Source organism: Scomber japonicus, chromosome 16 (genome assembly GCF_027409825.1).
Source record: "Scomber japonicus isolate fScoJap1 chromosome 16, fScoJap1.pri, whole genome shotgun sequence".
NCBI lineage: Eukaryota > Metazoa > Chordata > Actinopteri > Scombriformes > Scombridae > Scomber > Scomber japonicus.
The window spans coordinates 26,600,259-26,617,175 of NC_070593.1; the positions used below are offsets into that span (position 1 = coordinate 26,600,259).

The following is a 16,917-nucleotide window of genomic DNA, read 5'->3' on the forward strand; positions in this document are numbered from 1 at the left end:
CAGCCTTGTTTCTCGAAAAATTTCAGCTCTGGAAAGACGAAAAGAGCCCGGTTAGCTCAGTCGGTAGAGCATGAGACTTTTAATCTCAGGGTCGTGGGTTCAAGTCCCACATTGGGCGTACAGCTCATCCTATGCAGCATATTCAGATTCATACATAATGCATGCAGAGTTTTGAATAGAATTTGTTTAAACTTGCAAAACAGGTCCACAGGATCATGGCGGTGCATTTGTATGTGGTCATACTTCCCACAAGACCTTCTCAGATTAGCTATGAGATGTCAAGCACAAAAGTTCTACATTCCATTCACCTGTTCTGCCTTTTGTACACAATTCAATTTTAAGATGTTGTCCAACTCACTTAATTGTTCTTCAATTAAAAGATTTGTGAAATGAGATGCATGAAATTAGCGCAAGAATAATGAACCACAAAACAACAGCCTTGTTTCTTGAAAAATTTCAGCTCTGGAAAGACAAAAAGAGCCCGGTTAGCTCAGTCGGTAGAGCATGAGACTCTTAATCTCAGTGTCGTGGGTTCTAGCCCCACATTGGGCGCAGAGCTTAATCTTTGGAGCTGTCTGTGGCAGTCTTTCCAATGCAAAGGTACTGTATGCCCAGTTTCAAATACAATTGGTATGAATTTGCCAAACAAGGCACCGGGATCATGACGGTGCATTTGTATGTGGTCATATTTCCTACAAGACACTCTCAGATATGCCATGAGATGTCAAGCACAAAGGTTCTACATTCCATTCACCTGTTCTGCATTTTGTACACAATTCAATTTTAAGATGTTGTCCAACTCATTTAATTGTTCTTCAATTGAAAGATTTGTGAAATGAGATGCATGAAATTAGCGCAAGGATAATGAACCACAAAACAACAGCCTTGTTTCTCGAAAAATTTCAGCTCTGGGAAGAGAAAAAGAGCCCGGTTAGCTCAGTCGGTAGAGCATGAGACTTTTAATCTCAGGGTCGTGGGTTCAAGTCCCACATTGGGCGTACAGCTCGTCCTATGCAGCATATTCAGATTCATACATAATGCATGCAGAGTTTTGAATAGAATTTGTTTAAACTTGCAAAACAGGTCCACAGGATCATGGCGGTGCATTTGTATGTGGTCATACTTCCCACAAGACCTTCTCAGATTAGCTATGAGATGTCAAGCACAAAAGTTCTACATTCCATTAACCTGTTCTGCCTTTTGTACACAATTCAATTTTAAGAAGTTGTCCAACTCACTTAATTGTTCTTCAATTAAAAGATTTGTGAAATGAGATGCATGAAATTAGCGCAAGAAACAATGAACCACAAAACAACAGCCTTGTTTCTTGAAAAATTTCAGCTCTGGAAAGGCAAAAAGAGCCCGGTTAGCTCAGTCGGTAGAGCATGAGACTCTTAATCTCAGGGTCGTGGGTTCGAGCCCCACATTGGGCGCAGAGCTTAATCTTTGGAGCTGTCTGTGGCAGTCTTTCCAATGCAAAGGTACTGTATGCCCAGTTTCAAATACAATTGGTATGAATTTGCCAAACAAGGCACCGGGATCATGACGGTGCATTTGTATGTGGTCATATTTCCTACAAGACACTCTCAGATATGCCATGAGATGTCAAGCACAAAGGTTCTACATTCCATTCACCTGTTCTGCATTTTGTACACAATTCAATTTTAAGATGTTGTCCAACTCATTTAATTGTTCTTCAATTGAAAGATTTGTGAAATGAGATGCATGAAATTAGCGCAAGGATAATGAACCACAAAACAACAGCCTTGTTTCTCGAAAAATTTCAACTCTGGAAAGATGAAAAGAGCCCGATTAGCTCAGTCGGTAGAGCATGAGACTTTTAATCTCAGGGTCGTGGGTTCAAGTCCCACATTGGGCGTACAGCTCATCCTATGCAGCATATTCAGATTCATACATAATGCATGCACAGTTTTGAATAGAATTTGTTTAAACTTGCAAAACAGGTCCACGGGATCATGGCGGTGCATTTGTATGTGGTCATACTTCCCACAAGACCTTCTCAGATTAGCTATGAGATGTCAAGCACAAAAGTTCTACATTCCATTCACCTGTTCTGCCTTTTGTACACAATTCAATTTTAAGATGTTGTCCAACTCACTTAATTGTTCTTCAATTAAAAGATTTGTGAAATGAGATGCATGAAATTAGCGCAAGAATAATGAACCACAAAACAACAGCCTTGTTTCTTGAAAAATTTCAGCTCTGGAAAGACAAAAAGAGCCCGGTTAGCTCAGTCGGTAGAGCATGAGACTTTTAATCTCAGGGTCGTGGGTTCAAGTCCCACATTGGGCGTACAGCTCATCCTATGCAGCATATTCAGATTCATACATAATGCATGCACAGTTTTGAATAGAATTTGTTTAAACTTGCAAAACAGGTCCACAGGATCATGGCGGTGCATTTGTATGTGGTCATACTTCCCACAAGACCTTCTCAGATTAGCTATGAGATGTCAAGCACAAAAGTTCTACATTCCATTCACCTGTTCTGCCTTTTGTACACAATTCAATTTTAAGATGTTGTCCAACTCACTTAATTGTTCTTCAATTAAAAGATTTGTGAAATGAGATGCATGAAATTAGCGCAAGAATAATGAACCACAAAACAACAGCCTTGTTTCTTGAAAAATTTCAGCTCTGGAAAGACAAAAAGAGCCCGGTTAGCTCAGTCGGTAGAGCATGACACTCTTAATCTCAGGGTCGTGGGTTCGAGCCCCACATTGGGCGCAGAGCTTAATCTTTGGAGCTGTCTGTGGCAGTCTTTCCAATGCAAAGGTACTGTATGCCCAGTTTCAAATACAATTGGTATGAATTTGCCAAACAAGGCACCGGGATCATGACGGTGCATTTCTATGTGGTCATATTTCCTACAAGACACTCTCAGATATGCCATGAGATGTCAAGCACAAAGGTTCTACATTCCATTCACCTGTTCTGCATTTTGTACACAATTCAATTTTAAGATGTTGTCCAACTCATTTAATTGTTCTTCAATTGAAAGATTTGTGAAATGAGATGCATGAAATTAGCGCAAGGATAATGAACCACAAAACAACAGCCTTGTTTCTCGAAAAATTTCAGCTCTGGAAAGAGAAAAAGAGCCCGGTTAGCTCAGTCGGTAGAGCATGAGACTTTTAATCTCAGGGTCGTGGGTTCAAGTCCCACATTGGGCGTACAGCTCATCCTATGCAGCATATTCAGAGTCATACATAATGCATGCAGAGTTTTGAATAGAATTTGTTTAAACTTGCAAAACAGGTCCACAGGATCATGGCGGTGCATTTGTATGTGGTCATACTTCCCACAAGACCTTCTCAGATTAGCTATGAGATGTCAAGCACAAAAGTTCTACATTCCATTCACCTGTTCTGCCTTTTGTACACAATTCAATTTTAAGATGTTGTCCAACTCACTTAATTGTTCTTCAATTAAAAGATTTGTGAAATGAGATGCATGAAATTAGCGCAAGAATAATGAACCACAAAACAACAGCCTTGTTTCTTTGAAAAATTTCAGCTCTGGAAAGACAAAAAGAGCCCGGTTAGCTCAGTCGGTAGAGCATGAGACTCTTAATCTCAGGGTCGTGGGTTCGAGCCCCACATTGGGCGCAGAGCTTAATCTTTGGAGCTGTCTGTGGCAGTCTTTCCAATGCAAAGGTACTGTATGCCCAGTTTCAAATACAATTGGTATGAATTTGCCAAACAAGGCACCGGGATCATGACGGTGGATTTCTATGTGGTCATATTTCCTACAAGACACTCTCAGATATGCCATGAGATGTCAAGCACAAAAGTTCTACATTCCATTCACCTGTTCTGCATTTTGTACACAATTCAATTTTAAGATGTTGTCCAACTCATTCAATTGTTCTTCAATTGAAAGATTTGTGAAATGAGATGCATGAAATTAGCGCAAGGATAATGAACCACAAAACAACAGCCTTGTTTCTCGAAAAATTTCAGCTCTGGAAAGACAAAAAGAGCCCGGTTAGCTCAGTTGGTAGAGCATGAGACTTTTAATCTCAGGGTCGTGGGTTCAAGTCCCACATTGGGCGTACAGCTCATCCTATGCAGCATATTCAGATTCATACATAATGCATGCAGAGTTTTGAATAGAATTTGTTTAAACTTGCAAAACAGGTCCACGGGATCATGGCGGTGCATTTGTATGTGGTCATACTTCCGACAAGACACTCTCAGATATGCCATGAGATGTCAAGCACAAAGGTTCTACATTCCATTCACCTGTTCTGCCTTTTGTACACAATTCAATTTTAAGATGTTGTCCAACTCTTTTAATTGTTCTTCAATTGAAAGATTTGTGAAATGAGATGCATGAAATTAGCGCAAGGATAATGAACCACAAAACAACAGCCTTGTTTCTCGAAAAATTTCAGCTCTGGGAGGACAAAAAGAGCCCGGTTAGCTCAGTCGGTAGAGCATGAGACTTTTAATCTCAGGGTCGTGGGTTCAAGTCCCACATTGGGCGTACAGCTCATCCTATGCAGCATATTCAGATTCATACATAATGCATGCACAGTTTTGAATAGAATTTGTTTAAACTTGCAAAACAGGTCCACGGGATCATGGCGGTGCATTTGTATGTGGTCATACTTCCCACAAGACCTTCTCAGATTAGCTATGAGATGTCAAGCACAAAAGTTCTACATTCCATTCACCTGTTCTGCCTTTTGTACACAATTCAATTTTAAGATGTTGTCCAACTCACTTAATTGTTCTTCAATTAAAAGATTTGTGAAATGAGATGCATGAAATTAGCGCAAGAATAATGAACCACAAAACAACAGCCTTGTTTCTTGAAAAATTTCAGCTCTGGAAAGACAAAAAGAGCCCGGTTAGCTCAGTCGGTAGAGCATGAGACTCTTAATCTCAGGGTCGTGGGTTCGAGCCCCACATTGGGCGCAGAGCTTAATCTTTGGAGCTGTCTGTGGCAGTCTTTCCAATGCAAAGGTACTGTATGCCCAGTTTCAAATACAATTGGTATGAATTTGCCAAACAAGGCACCGGGATCATGACGGTGCATTTGTATGTGGTCATATTTCCTACAAGACACTCTCAGATATGCCATGAGATGTCAAGCACAAAGGTTCTACATTCCATTCACCTGTTCTGCATTTTGTACACAATTCAATTTTAAGATGTTGTCCAACTCATTTAATTGTTCTTCAATTGAAAGATTTGTGAAATGAGATGCATGAAATTAGCGCAAGGATAATGAACCACAAAACAACAGCCTTGTTTCTCGAAAAATTTCAGCTCTGGGAAGAGAAAAAGAGCCCGGTTAGCTCAGTCGGTAGAGCATGAGACTTTTAATCTCAGGGTCGTGGGTTCAAGTCCCACATTGGGCGTACAGCTCGTCCTATGCAGCATATTCAGATTCATACATAATGCATGCAGAGTTTTGAATAGAATTTGTTTAAACTTGCAAAACAGGTCCACAGGATCATGGCGGTGCATTTGTATGTGGTCATACTTCCCACAAGACCTTCTCAGATTAGCTATGAGATGTCAAGCACAAAAGTTCTACATTCCATTAACCTGTTCTGCCTTTTGTACACAATTCAATTTTAAGAAGTTGTCCAACTCACTTAATTGTTCTTCAATTAAAAGATTTGTGAAATGAGATGCATGAAATTAGCGCAAGAAACAATGAACCACAAAACAACAGCCTTGTTTCTTGAAAAATTTCAGCTCTGGAAAGGCAAAAAGAGCCCGGTTAGCTCAGTCGGTAGAGCATGAGACTCTTAATCTCAGGGTCGTGGGTTCGAGCCCCACATTGGGCGCAGAGCTTAATCTTTGGAGCTGTCTGTGGCAGTCTTTCCAATGCAAAGGTACTGTATGCCCAGTTTCAAATACAATTGGTATGAATTTGCCAAACAAGGCACCGGGATCATGACGGTGCATTTGTATGTGGTCATATTTCCTACAAGACACTCTCAGATATGCCATGAGATGTCATGCACAAAGGTTCTACATTCCATTCACCTGTTCTGCATTTTGTACACAATTCAATTTTAAGATGTTGTCCAACTCATTTAATTGTTCTTCAATTGAAAGATTTGTGAAATGAGATGCATGAAATTAGCGCAAGGATAATGAACCACAAAACAACAGCCTTGTTTCTCGAAAAATTTCAACTCTGGAAAGATGAAAAGAGCCCGATTAGCTCAGTCGGTAGAGCATGAGACTTTTAATCTCAGGGTCGTGGGTTCAAGTCCCACATTGGGCGTACAGCTCATCCTATGCAGCATATTCAGATTCATACATAATGCATGCAGAGTTTTGAATAGAATTTGTTTAAACTTGCAAAACAGGTCCACGGGATCATGGCGGTGCATTTGTATGTGGTCATACTTCCCACAAGACCTTCTCAGATTAGCTATGAGATGTCAAGCACAAAAGTTCTACATTCCATTGACCTGTTCTGCCTTTTGTACACAATTCAATTTTAAGATGTTGTCCAACTCACTTAATTGTTCTTCAATTAAAAGATTTGTGAAATGAGATGCATGAAATTAGCGCAAGAATAATGAACCACAAAACAACAGCCTTGTTTCTTGAAAAATTTCAGCTCTGGAAATACGAAAAGAGCCCGGTTAGCTCAGTCGGTAGAGCATGAGACTCTTAATCTCAGGGTCGTGGGTTCGAGCCCCACATTGGGCGCAGAGCTTAATCTTTGGAGCTGTCTGTGGCAGTCTTTCCAATGCAAAGGTACTGTATGCCCAGTTTCAAATACAATTGGTATGAATTTGCCAAACAAGGCACCGGGATCATGACGGTGCATTTGTATGTGGTCATATTTCCTACAAGACACTCTCAGATATGCCATGAGATGTCAAGCACAAAGGTTCTACATTCCATTCACCTGTTCTGCATTTTGTACACAATTCAATTTTAAGATGTTGTCCAACTCATTTAATTGTTCTTCAATTGAAAGATTTGTGAAATGAGATGCATGAAATTAGCGCAAGGATAATGAACCACAAAACAACAGCCTTGTTTCTCGAAAAATTTCAGCTCTGGAAAGAGAAAAAGAGCCCGGTTAGCTCAGTCGGTAGAGCATGAGACTTTTAATCTCAGGGTCGTGGGTTCAAGTCCCACATTGGGCGTACAGCTCATCCTATGCAGCATATTCAGATTCATACATAATGCATGCAGAGTTTTGAATAGAATTTGTTTAAACTTGCAAAACAGGTCCACGGGATCATGGCGGTGCATTTGTATGTGGTCATACTTCCGACAAGACACTCTCAGATATGCCATGAGATGTCAAGCACAAAGGTTCTACATTCCATTGACCTGTTCTGCCTTTTGTACACAATTCAATTTTAAGATGTTGTCCAACTCATTTAATTGTTCTTCAATTGAAAGATTTGTGAAATGAGATGCATGAAATTAGCGCAAGGATAATGAACCACAAAACAACAGCCTTGTTTCTCGAAAAATTTCAGCTCTGGAAAGACAAAAAGAGCCCGGTTAGCTCAGTCGGTAGAGCATGAGACTTTTAATCTCAGGGTCGTGGGTTCAAGTCCCACATTGGGCGTACAGCTCATCCTATGCAGCATATTCAGATTCATACATAATGCATGCAGAGTTTTGAATAGAATTTGTTTAAACTTGCAAAACAGGTCCACGGGATCATGGCGGTGCATTTGTATGTGGTCATACTTCCGACAAGACACTCTCAGATATGCCATGAGATGTCAAGCACAAAGGTTCTACATTCCATTGACCTGTTCTGCCTTTTGTACACAATTCAATTTTAAGATGTTGTCCAACTCATTTAATTGTTCTTCAATTGAAAGATTTGTGAAATGAGATGCATGAAATTAGCGCAAGGATAATGAACCACAAAACAACAGCCTTGTTTCTCGAAAAATTTCAGCTCTGGAAAGGCAAAAAGAGCCCGGTTAGCTCAGTCGGTAGAGCATGAGACTTTTAATCTCAGGGTCGTGGGTTCAAGTCCCACATTGGGCGTACAGCTCATCCTATGCAGCATATTCAGATTCATACATAATGCATGCACAGTTTTGAATAGAATTTGTTTAAACTTGCAAAACAGGTCCACGGGATCATGGCGGTGCATTTGTATGTGGTCATACTTCCCACAAGACCTTCTCAGATTAGCTATGAGATGTCAAGCACAAAAGTTCTACATTCCATTCACCTGTTCTGCCTTTTGTACACAATTCAATTTTAAGATGTTGTCCAACTCACTTAATTGTTCTTCAATTAAAAGATTTGTGAAATGAGATGCATGAAATTAGCGCAAGAATAATGAACCACAAAACAACAGCCTTGTTTCTTGAAAAATTTCAGCTCTGGAAAGAGAAAAAGAGCACGGTTAGCTCAGTCGGTAGAGCATGAGACTCTTAATCTCAGGGTCGTGGGTTTGAACCCCACATTGGGCGTACAGCTCATCCTTTGCAGCATATTCAGATTCATACATAATGCATGCAGAGTTTTGAATAGAATTTGTTTAAACTTGCAAAACAGGTCCACAGGATCATGGCGGTGCATTTGTATGTGGTCATACTTCCCACAAGACCTTCTCAGATTAGCTATGAGAGGTCAAGCACAAAAGTTCTACATTCCATTCAACTGTTCTGCCTTTTGTACACAATTCAATTTTAAGATGTTGTCCAACTCACTTAATTGTTCTTCAATTAAAAGATTTGTGAAATGAGATGCATGAAATTAGCGCAAGAAACAATGAACCACAAAACAACAGCCTTGTTTCTTGAAAAATTTCAGCTCTGGAAAGGCAAAAAGAGCCCGGTTAGCTCAGTCGGTAGAGCATGAGACTCTTAATCTCAGGGTCGTGGGTTCGAGCCCCACATTGGGCGCAGAGCTTAATCTTTGGATCTGTCTGTGGCAGTCTTTCCAATGCAAAGGTACTGTATGCCCAGTTTCAAATACAATTGGTATGAATTTGCCAAACAAGGCACCGGGATCATGACGGTGCATTTGTATGTGGTCATATTTCCTACAAGACACTCTCAGATATGCCATGAGATGTCAAGCACAAAGGTTCTACATTCCATTCACCTGTTCTGCATTTTGTACACAATTCAATTTTAAGATGTTGTCCAACTCATTTAATTGTTCTTCAATTGAAAGATTTGTGAAATGAGATGCATGAAATTAGCGCAATGATAATGAACCACAAAACAACAGCCTTGTTTCTCGAAAAATTTCAGCTCTGGAAAGACGAAAAGAGCCCGGTTAGCTCAGTCGGTAGAGCATGAGACTTTTAATCTCAGGGTCGTGGGTTCAAGTCCCACATTGGGCGTACAGCTCATCCTATGCAGCATATTCAGATTCATACATAATGCATGCAGAGTTTTGAATAGAATTTGTTTAAACTTGCAAAACAGGTCCACAGGATCATGGCGGTGCATTTGTATGTGGTCATACTTCCCACAAGACCTTCTCAGATTAGCTATGAGATGTCAAGCACAAAAGTTCTACATTCCATTCACCTGTTCTGCCTTTTGTACACAATTCAATTTTAAGATGTTGTCCAACTCACTTAATTGTTCTTCAATTAAAAGATTTGTGAAATGAGATGCATGAAATTAGCGCAAGAATAATGAACCACAAAACAACAGCCTTGTTTCTTGAAAAATTTCAGCTCTGGAAAGACAAAAAGAGCCCGGTTAGCTCAGTCGGTAGAGCATGAGACTCTTAATCTCAGTGTCGTGGGTTCTAGCCCCACATTGGGCGCAGAGCTTAATCTTTGGAGCTGTCTGTGGCAGTCTTTCCAATGCAAAGGTACTGTATGCCCAGTTTCAAATACAATTGGTATGAATTTGCCAAACAAGGCACCGGGATCATGACGGTGCATTTGTATGTGGTCATATTTCCTACAAGACACTCTCAGATATGCCATGAGATGTCAAGCACAAAGGTTCTACATTCCATTCACCTGTTCTGCATTTTGTACACAATTCAATTTTAAGATGTTGTCCAACTCATTTAATTGTTCTTCAATTGAAAGATTTGTGAAATGAGATGCATGAAATTAGCGCAAGGATAATGAACCACAAAACAACAGCCTTGTTTCTCGAAAAATTTCAGCTCTGGGAAGAGAAAAAGAGCCCGGTTAGCTCAGTCGGTAGAGCATGAGACTTTTAATCTCAGGGTCGTGGGTTCAAGTCCCACATTGGGCGTACAGCTCGTCCTATGCAGCATATTCAGATTCATACATAATGCATGCAGAGTTTTGAATAGAATTTGTTTAAACTTGCAAAACAGGTCCACAGGATCATGGCGGTGCATTTGTATGTGGTCATACTTCCCACAAGACCTTCTCAGATTAGCTATGAGATGTCAAGCACAAAAGTTCTACATTCCATTAACCTGTTCTGCCTTTTGTACACAATTCAATTTTAAGAAGTTGTCCAACTCACTTAATTGTTCTTCAATTAAAAGATTTGTGAAATGAGATGCATGAAATTAGCGCAAGAAACAATGAACCACAAAACAACAGCCTTGTTTCTCGAAAAATTTCAGCTCTGGAAAGGCAAAAAGAGCCCGGTTAGCTCAGTCGGTAGAGCATGAGACTCTTAATCTCAGGGTCGTGGGTTCGAGCCCCACATTGGGCGCAGAGCTTAATCTTTGGAGCTGTCTGTGGCAGTCTTTCCAATGCAAAGGTACTGTATGCCCAGTTTCAAATACAATTGGTATGAATTTGCCAAACAAGGCACCGGGATCATGACGGTGCATTTGTATGTGGTCATATTTCCTACAAGACACTCTCAGATATGCCATGAGATGTCAAGCACAAAGGTTCTACATTCCATTCACCTGTTCTGCATTTTGTACACAATTCAATTTTAAGATGTTGTCCAACTCATTTAATTGTTCTTCAATTGAAAGATTTGTGAAATGAGATGCATGAAATTAGCGCAAGGATAATGAACCACAAAACAACAGCCTTGTTTCTCGAAAAATTTCAACTCTGGAAAGATGAAAAGAGCTCGATTAGCTCAGTCGGTAGAGCATGAGACTTTTAATCTCAGGGTCGTGGGTTCAAGTCCCACATTGGGCGTACAGCTCATCCTATGCAGCATATTCAGATTCATACATAATGCATGCACAGTTTTGAATAGAATTTGTTTAAACTTGCAAAACAGGTCCACGGGATCATGGCGGTGCATTTGTATGTGGTCATACTTCCCACAAGACCTTCTCAGATTAGCTATGAGATGTCAAGCACAAAAGTTCTACATTCCATTGACCTGTTCTGCCTTTTGTACACAATTCAATTTTAAGATGTTGTCCAACTCACTTAATTGTTCTTCAATTAAAAGATTTGTGAAATGAGATGCATGAAATTAGCGCAAGAATAATGAACCACAAAACAACAGCCTTGTTTCTTGAAAAATTTCAGCTCTGGAAAGACAAAAAGAGCCCGGTTAGCTCAGTCGGTAGAGCATGAGACTTTTAATCTCAGGGTCGTGGGTTCAAGTCCCACATTGGGCGTACAGCTCATCCTATGCAGCATATTCAGATTCATACATAATGCATGCACAGTTTTGAATAGAATTTGTTTAAACTTGCAAAACAGGTCCACAGGATCATGGCGGTGCATTTGTATGTGGTCATACTTCCCACAAGACCTTCTCAGATTAGCTATGAGATGTCAAGCACAAAAGTTCTACATTCCATTCACCTGTTCTGCCTTTTGTACACAATTCAATTTTAAGATGTTGTCCAACTCACTTAATTGTTCTTCAATTAAAAGATTTGTGAAATGAGATGCATGAAATTAGCGCAAGAATAATGAACCACAAAACAACAGCCTTGTTTCTTGAAAAATTTCAGCTCTGGAAAGACAAAAAGAGCCCGGTTAGCTCAGTCGGTAGAGCATGACACTCTTAATCTCAGGGTCGTGGGTTCGAGCCCCACATTGGGCGCAGAGCTTAATCTTTGGAGCTGTCTGTGGCAGTCTTTCCAATGCAAAGGTACTGTATGCCCAGTTTCAAATACAATTGGTATGAATTTGCCAAACAAGGCACCGGGATCATGACGGTGCATTTGTATGTGGTCATATTTCCTACAAGACACTCTCAGATATGCCATGAGATGTCAAGCACAAAGGTTCTACATTCCATTCACCTGTTCTGCATTTTGTACACAATTCAATTTTAAGATGTTGTCCAACTCATTTAATTGTTCTTCAATTGAAAGATTTGTGAAATGAGATGCATGAAATTAGCGCAAGGATAATGAACCACAAAACAACAGCCTTGTTTCTCGAAAAATTTCAGCTCTGGAAAGAGAAAAAGAGCCCGGTTAGCTCAGTCGGTAGAGCATGAGACTTTTAATCTCAGGGTCGTGGGTTCAAGTCCCACATTGGGCGTACAGCTCATCCTATGCAGCATATTCAGAGTCATACATAATGCATGCAGAGTTTTGAATAGAATTTGTTTAAACTTGCAAAACAGGTCCACAGGATCATGGCGGTGCATTTGTATGTGGTCATACTTCCCACAAGACCTTCTCAGATTAGCTATGAGATGTCAAGCACAAAAGTTCTACATTCCATTCACCTGTTCTGCCTTTTGTACACAATTCAATTTTAAGATGTTGTCCAACTCACTTAATTGTTCTTCAATTAAAAGATTTGTGAAATGAGATGCATGAAATTAGCGCAAGAATAATGAACCACAAAACAACAGCCTTGTTTCTTTGAAAAATTTCAGCTCTGGAAAGACAAAAAGAGCCCGGTTAGCTCAGTCGGTAGAGCATGAGACTCTTAATCTCAGGGTCGTGGGTTCGAGCCCCACATTGGGCGCAGAGCTTAATCTTTGGAGCTGTCTGTGGCAGTCTTTCCAATGCAAAGGTACTGTATGCCCAGTTTCAAATACAATTGGTATGAATTTGCCAAACAAGGCACCGGGATCATGACGGTGGATTTCTATGTGGTCATATTTCCTACAAGACACTCTCAGATATGCCATGAGATGTCAAGCACAAAGGTTCTACATTCCATTCACCTGTTCTGCATTTTGTACACAATTCAATTTTAAGATGTTGTCCAACTCATTCAATTGTTCTTCAATTGAAAGATTTGTGAAATGAGATGCATGAAATTAGCGCAAGGATAATGAACCACAAAACAACAGCCTTGTTTCTCGAAAAATTTCAGCTCTGGAAAGACAAAAAGAGCCCGGTTAGCTCAGTTGGTAGAGCATGAGACTTTTAATCTCAGGGTCGTGGGTTCAAGTCCCACATTGGGCGTACAGCTCATCCTATGCAGCATATTCAGATTCATACATAATGCATGCAGAGTTTTGAATAGAATTTGTTTAAACTTGCAAAACAGGTCCACGGGATCATGGCGGTGCATTTGTATGTGGTCATACTTCCGACAAGACACTCTCAGATATGCCATGAGATGTCAAGCACAAAGGTTCTACATTCCATTCACCTGTTCTGCCTTTTGTACACAATTCAATTTTAAGATGTTGTCCAACTCTTTTAATTGTTCTTCAATTGAAAGATTTGTGAAATGAGATGCATGAAATTAGCGCAAGGATAATGAACCACAAAACAACAGCCTTGTTTCTCGAAAAATTTCAGCTCTGGGAGGACAAAAAGAGCCCGGTTAGCTCAGTCGGTAGAGCATGAGACTTTTAATCTCAGGGTCGTGGGTTCAAGTCCCACATTGGGCGTACAGCTCATCCTATGCAGCATATTCAGATTCATACATAATGCATGCACAGTTTTGAATAGAATTTGTTTAAACTTGCAAAACAGGTCCACGGGATCATGGCGGTGCATTTGTATGTGGTCATACTTCCCACAAGACCTTCTCAGATTAGCTATGAGATGTCAAGCACAAAAGTTCTACATTCCATTCACCTGTTCTGCCTTTTGTACACAATTCAATTTTAAGATGTTGTCCAACTCACTTAATTGTTCTTCAATTAAAAGATTTGTGAAATGAGATGCATGAAATTAGCGCAAGAATAATGAACCACAAAACAACAGCCTTGTTTCTTGAAAAATTTCAGCTCTGGAAAGACAAAAAGAGCCCGGTTAGCTCAGTCGGTAGAGCATGAGACTCTTAATCTCAGGGTCGTGGGTTCGAGCCCCACATTGGGCGCAGAGCTTAATCTTTGGAGCTGTCTGTGGCAGTCTTTCCAATGCAAAGGTACTGTATGCCCAGTTTCAAATACAATTGGTATGAATTTGCCAAACAAGGCACCGGGATCATGACGGTGCATTTGTATGTGGTCATATTTCCTACAAGACACTCTCAGATATGCCATGAGATGTCAAGCACAAAGGTTCTACATTCCATTCACCTGTTCTGCATTTTGTACACAATTCAATTTTAAGATGTTGTCCAACTCATTTAATTGTTCTTCAATTGAAAGATTTGTGAAATGAGATGCATGAAATTAGCGCAAGGATAATGAACCACAAAACAACAGCCTTGTTTCTCGAAAAATTTCAGCTCTGGGAAGAGAAAAAGAGCCCGGTTAGCTCAGTCGGTAGAGCATGAGACTTTTAATCTCAGGGTCGTGGGTTCAAGTCCCACATTGGGCGTACAGCTCGTCCTATGCAGCATATTCAGATTCATACATAATGCATGCAGAGTTTTGAATAGAATTTGTTTAAACTTGCAAAACAGGTCCACAGGATCATGGCGGTGCATTTGTATGTGGTCATACTTCCCACAAGACCTTCTCAGATTAGCTATGAGATGTCAAGCACAAAAGTTCTACATTCCATTAACCTGTTCTGCCTTTTGTACACAATTCAATTTTAAGAAGTTGTCCAACTCACTTAATTGTTCTTCAATTAAAAGATTTGTGAAATGAGATGCATGAAATTAGCGCAAGAAACAATGAACCACAAAACAACAGCCTTGTTTCTTGAAAAATTTCAGCTCTGGAAAGGCAAAAAGAGCCCAGTTAGCTCAGTCGGTAGAGCATGAGACTCTTAATCTCAGGGTCGTGGGTTCGAGCCCCACATTGGGCGCAGAGCTTAATCTTTGGAGCTGTCTGTGGCAGTCTTTCCAATGCAAAGGTACTGTATGCCCAGTTTCAAATACAATTGGTATGAATTTGCCAAACAAGGCACCGGGATCATGACGGTGCATTTGTATGTGGTCATATTTCCTACAAGACACTCTCAGATATGCCATGAGATGTCATGCACAAAGGTTCTACATTCCATTCACCTGTTCTGCATTTTGTACACAATTCAATTTTAAGATGTTGTCCAACTCATTTAATTGTTCTTCAATTGAAAGATTTGTGAAATGAGATGCATGAAATTAGCGCAAGGATAATGAACCACAAAACAACAGCCTTGTTTCTCGAAAAATTTCAACTCTGGAAAGATGAAAAGAGCCCGATTAGCTCAGTCGGTAGAGCATGAGACTTTTAATCTCAGGGTCGTGGGTTCAAGTCCCACATTGGGCGTACAGCTCATCCTATGCAGCATATTCAGATTCATACATAATGCATGCACAGTTTTGAATAGAATTTGTTTAAACTTGCAAAACAGGTCCACGGGATCATGGCGGTGCATTTGTATGTGGTCATACTTCCCACAAGACCTTCTCAGATTAGCTATGAGATGTCAAGCACAAAAGTTCTACATTCCATTGACCTGTTCTGCCTTTTGTACACAATTCAATTTTAAGATGTTGTCCAACTCACTTAATTGTTCTTCAATTAAAAGATTTGTGAAATGAGATGCATGAAATTAGCGCAAGAATAATGAACCACAAAACAACAGCCTTGTTTCTTGAAAAATTTCAGCTCTGGAAATACGAAAAGAGCCCGGTTAGCTCAGTCGGTAGAGCATGAGACTCTTAATCTCAGGGTCGTGGGTTCGAGCCCCACATTGGGCGCAGAGCTTAATCTTTGGAGCTGTCTGTGGCAGTCTTTCCAATGCAAAGGTACTGTATGCCCAGTTTCAAATACAATTGGTATGAATTTGCCAAACAAGGCACCGGGATCATGACGGTGCATTTGTATGTGGTCATATTTCCTACAAGACACTCTCAGATATGCCATGAGATGTCAAGCACAAAGGTTCTACATTCCATTCACCTGTTCTGCATTTTGTACACAATTCAATTTTAAGATGTTGTCCAACTCATTTAATTGTTCTTCAATTGAAAGATTTGTGAAATGAGATGCATGAAATTAGCGCAAGGATAATGAACCACAAAACAACAGCCTTGTTTCTCGAAAAATTTCAACTCTGGAAAGATGAAAAGAGCTCGATTAGCTCAGTCGGTAGAGCATGAGACTTTTAATCTCAGGGTCGTGGGTTCAAGTCCCACATTGGGCGTACAGCTCATCCTATGCAGCATATTCAGATTCATACATAATGCATGCACAGTTTTGAATAGAATTTGTTTAAACTTGCAAAACAGGTCCACGGGATCATGGCGGTGCATTTGTATGTGGTCATACTTCCCACAAGACCTTCTCAGATTAGCTATGAGATGTCAAGCACAAAAGTTCTACATTCCATTGACCTGTTCTGCCTTTTGTACACAATTCAATTTTAAGATGTTGTCCAACTCACTTAATTGTTCTTCAATTAAAAGATTTGTGAAATGAGATGCATGAAATTAGCGCAAGAATAATGAACCACAAAACAACAGCCTTGTTTCTTGAAAAATTTCAGCTCTGGAAAGACAAAAAGAGCCCGGTTAGCTCAGTCGGTAGAGCATGAGACTTTTAATCTCAGGGTCGTGGGTTCAAGTCCCACATTGGGCGTACAGCTCATCCTATGCAGCATATTCAGATTCATACATAATGCATGCACAGTTTTGAATAGAATTTGTTTAAACTTGCAAAACAGGTCCACAGGATCATGGCGGTGCATTTGTATGTGGT

At 40.2% G+C, this 16,917-nt stretch overlaps 34 non-coding genes across 34 annotated transcripts; all 34 read left to right on the forward strand.

Annotated features, from left to right (window-relative positions):
- Window positions 1–45: 45 nt before the first annotated feature.
- trnak-uuu (transfer RNA lysine (anticodon UUU)) lies at window positions 46–118 on the forward strand. Its single transcript has one exon. It is a non-coding gene; the product is annotated as a tRNA-Lys (tRNA).
- A 361-nt stretch (window positions 119–479) lies between these two features.
- Window positions 480–552, forward strand: trnak-cuu (transfer RNA lysine (anticodon CUU)). The gene has a single exon. It is a non-coding gene; the product is annotated as a tRNA-Lys (tRNA).
- Window positions 553–925: 373 nt separating this feature from the next.
- trnak-uuu (transfer RNA lysine (anticodon UUU)) lies at window positions 926–998 on the forward strand. The gene has a single exon. It is a non-coding gene; the product is annotated as a tRNA-Lys (tRNA).
- A 362-nt stretch (window positions 999–1,360) lies between these two features.
- Window positions 1,361–1,433, forward strand: trnak-cuu (transfer RNA lysine (anticodon CUU)). Its single transcript has one exon. It is a non-coding gene; the product is annotated as a tRNA-Lys (tRNA).
- Window positions 1,434–2,240: 807 nt separating this feature from the next.
- Window positions 2,241–2,313, forward strand: trnak-uuu (transfer RNA lysine (anticodon UUU)). The gene has a single exon. It is a non-coding gene; the product is annotated as a tRNA-Lys (tRNA).
- A 361-nt stretch (window positions 2,314–2,674) lies between these two features.
- On the forward strand, window positions 2,675–2,747 carry trnak-cuu (transfer RNA lysine (anticodon CUU)). The gene has a single exon. It is a non-coding gene; the product is annotated as a tRNA-Lys (tRNA).
- A 373-nt stretch (window positions 2,748–3,120) lies between these two features.
- trnak-uuu (transfer RNA lysine (anticodon UUU)) lies at window positions 3,121–3,193 on the forward strand. The gene has a single exon. It is a non-coding gene; the product is annotated as a tRNA-Lys (tRNA).
- Window positions 3,194–3,555: 362 nt separating this feature from the next.
- trnak-cuu (transfer RNA lysine (anticodon CUU)) lies at window positions 3,556–3,628 on the forward strand. The gene has a single exon. It is a non-coding gene; the product is annotated as a tRNA-Lys (tRNA).
- A 373-nt stretch (window positions 3,629–4,001) lies between these two features.
- Window positions 4,002–4,074, forward strand: trnak-uuu (transfer RNA lysine (anticodon UUU)). The gene has a single exon. It is a non-coding gene; the product is annotated as a tRNA-Lys (tRNA).
- Window positions 4,075–4,435: 361 nt separating this feature from the next.
- On the forward strand, window positions 4,436–4,508 carry trnak-uuu (transfer RNA lysine (anticodon UUU)). Its single transcript has one exon. It is a non-coding gene; the product is annotated as a tRNA-Lys (tRNA).
- A 361-nt stretch (window positions 4,509–4,869) lies between these two features.
- Window positions 4,870–4,942, forward strand: trnak-cuu (transfer RNA lysine (anticodon CUU)). The gene has a single exon. It is a non-coding gene; the product is annotated as a tRNA-Lys (tRNA).
- Window positions 4,943–5,315: 373 nt separating this feature from the next.
- trnak-uuu (transfer RNA lysine (anticodon UUU)) lies at window positions 5,316–5,388 on the forward strand. Its single transcript has one exon. It is a non-coding gene; the product is annotated as a tRNA-Lys (tRNA).
- Window positions 5,389–5,750: 362 nt separating this feature from the next.
- trnak-cuu (transfer RNA lysine (anticodon CUU)) lies at window positions 5,751–5,823 on the forward strand. The gene has a single exon. It is a non-coding gene; the product is annotated as a tRNA-Lys (tRNA).
- An 807-nt stretch (window positions 5,824–6,630) lies between these two features.
- Window positions 6,631–6,703, forward strand: trnak-cuu (transfer RNA lysine (anticodon CUU)). Its single transcript has one exon. It is a non-coding gene; the product is annotated as a tRNA-Lys (tRNA).
- A 373-nt stretch (window positions 6,704–7,076) lies between these two features.
- Window positions 7,077–7,149, forward strand: trnak-uuu (transfer RNA lysine (anticodon UUU)). The gene has a single exon. It is a non-coding gene; the product is annotated as a tRNA-Lys (tRNA).
- A 361-nt stretch (window positions 7,150–7,510) lies between these two features.
- Window positions 7,511–7,583, forward strand: trnak-uuu (transfer RNA lysine (anticodon UUU)). The gene has a single exon. It is a non-coding gene; the product is annotated as a tRNA-Lys (tRNA).
- Window positions 7,584–7,944: 361 nt separating this feature from the next.
- On the forward strand, window positions 7,945–8,017 carry trnak-uuu (transfer RNA lysine (anticodon UUU)). Its single transcript has one exon. It is a non-coding gene; the product is annotated as a tRNA-Lys (tRNA).
- Window positions 8,018–8,378: 361 nt separating this feature from the next.
- Window positions 8,379–8,451, forward strand: trnak-cuu (transfer RNA lysine (anticodon CUU)). Its single transcript has one exon. It is a non-coding gene; the product is annotated as a tRNA-Lys (tRNA).
- Window positions 8,452–8,813: 362 nt separating this feature from the next.
- trnak-cuu (transfer RNA lysine (anticodon CUU)) lies at window positions 8,814–8,886 on the forward strand. The gene has a single exon. It is a non-coding gene; the product is annotated as a tRNA-Lys (tRNA).
- Window positions 8,887–9,259: 373 nt separating this feature from the next.
- Window positions 9,260–9,332, forward strand: trnak-uuu (transfer RNA lysine (anticodon UUU)). Its single transcript has one exon. It is a non-coding gene; the product is annotated as a tRNA-Lys (tRNA).
- A 361-nt stretch (window positions 9,333–9,693) lies between these two features.
- Window positions 9,694–9,766, forward strand: trnak-cuu (transfer RNA lysine (anticodon CUU)). The gene has a single exon. It is a non-coding gene; the product is annotated as a tRNA-Lys (tRNA).
- Window positions 9,767–10,139: 373 nt separating this feature from the next.
- trnak-uuu (transfer RNA lysine (anticodon UUU)) lies at window positions 10,140–10,212 on the forward strand. The gene has a single exon. It is a non-coding gene; the product is annotated as a tRNA-Lys (tRNA).
- A 362-nt stretch (window positions 10,213–10,574) lies between these two features.
- Window positions 10,575–10,647, forward strand: trnak-cuu (transfer RNA lysine (anticodon CUU)). The gene has a single exon. It is a non-coding gene; the product is annotated as a tRNA-Lys (tRNA).
- An 807-nt stretch (window positions 10,648–11,454) lies between these two features.
- trnak-uuu (transfer RNA lysine (anticodon UUU)) lies at window positions 11,455–11,527 on the forward strand. Its single transcript has one exon. It is a non-coding gene; the product is annotated as a tRNA-Lys (tRNA).
- Window positions 11,528–11,888: 361 nt separating this feature from the next.
- Window positions 11,889–11,961, forward strand: trnak-cuu (transfer RNA lysine (anticodon CUU)). Its single transcript has one exon. It is a non-coding gene; the product is annotated as a tRNA-Lys (tRNA).
- Window positions 11,962–12,334: 373 nt separating this feature from the next.
- Window positions 12,335–12,407, forward strand: trnak-uuu (transfer RNA lysine (anticodon UUU)). The gene has a single exon. It is a non-coding gene; the product is annotated as a tRNA-Lys (tRNA).
- Window positions 12,408–12,769: 362 nt separating this feature from the next.
- trnak-cuu (transfer RNA lysine (anticodon CUU)) lies at window positions 12,770–12,842 on the forward strand. The gene has a single exon. It is a non-coding gene; the product is annotated as a tRNA-Lys (tRNA).
- A 373-nt stretch (window positions 12,843–13,215) lies between these two features.
- trnak-uuu (transfer RNA lysine (anticodon UUU)) lies at window positions 13,216–13,288 on the forward strand. Its single transcript has one exon. It is a non-coding gene; the product is annotated as a tRNA-Lys (tRNA).
- Window positions 13,289–13,649: 361 nt separating this feature from the next.
- trnak-uuu (transfer RNA lysine (anticodon UUU)) lies at window positions 13,650–13,722 on the forward strand. The gene has a single exon. It is a non-coding gene; the product is annotated as a tRNA-Lys (tRNA).
- A 361-nt stretch (window positions 13,723–14,083) lies between these two features.
- trnak-cuu (transfer RNA lysine (anticodon CUU)) lies at window positions 14,084–14,156 on the forward strand. Its single transcript has one exon. It is a non-coding gene; the product is annotated as a tRNA-Lys (tRNA).
- Window positions 14,157–14,529: 373 nt separating this feature from the next.
- On the forward strand, window positions 14,530–14,602 carry trnak-uuu (transfer RNA lysine (anticodon UUU)). Its single transcript has one exon. It is a non-coding gene; the product is annotated as a tRNA-Lys (tRNA).
- A 362-nt stretch (window positions 14,603–14,964) lies between these two features.
- trnak-cuu (transfer RNA lysine (anticodon CUU)) lies at window positions 14,965–15,037 on the forward strand. The gene has a single exon. It is a non-coding gene; the product is annotated as a tRNA-Lys (tRNA).
- Window positions 15,038–15,844: 807 nt separating this feature from the next.
- Window positions 15,845–15,917, forward strand: trnak-cuu (transfer RNA lysine (anticodon CUU)). The gene has a single exon. It is a non-coding gene; the product is annotated as a tRNA-Lys (tRNA).
- An 807-nt stretch (window positions 15,918–16,724) lies between these two features.
- Window positions 16,725–16,797, forward strand: trnak-uuu (transfer RNA lysine (anticodon UUU)). Its single transcript has one exon. It is a non-coding gene; the product is annotated as a tRNA-Lys (tRNA).
- Window positions 16,798–16,917: the final 120 nt, after the last annotated feature.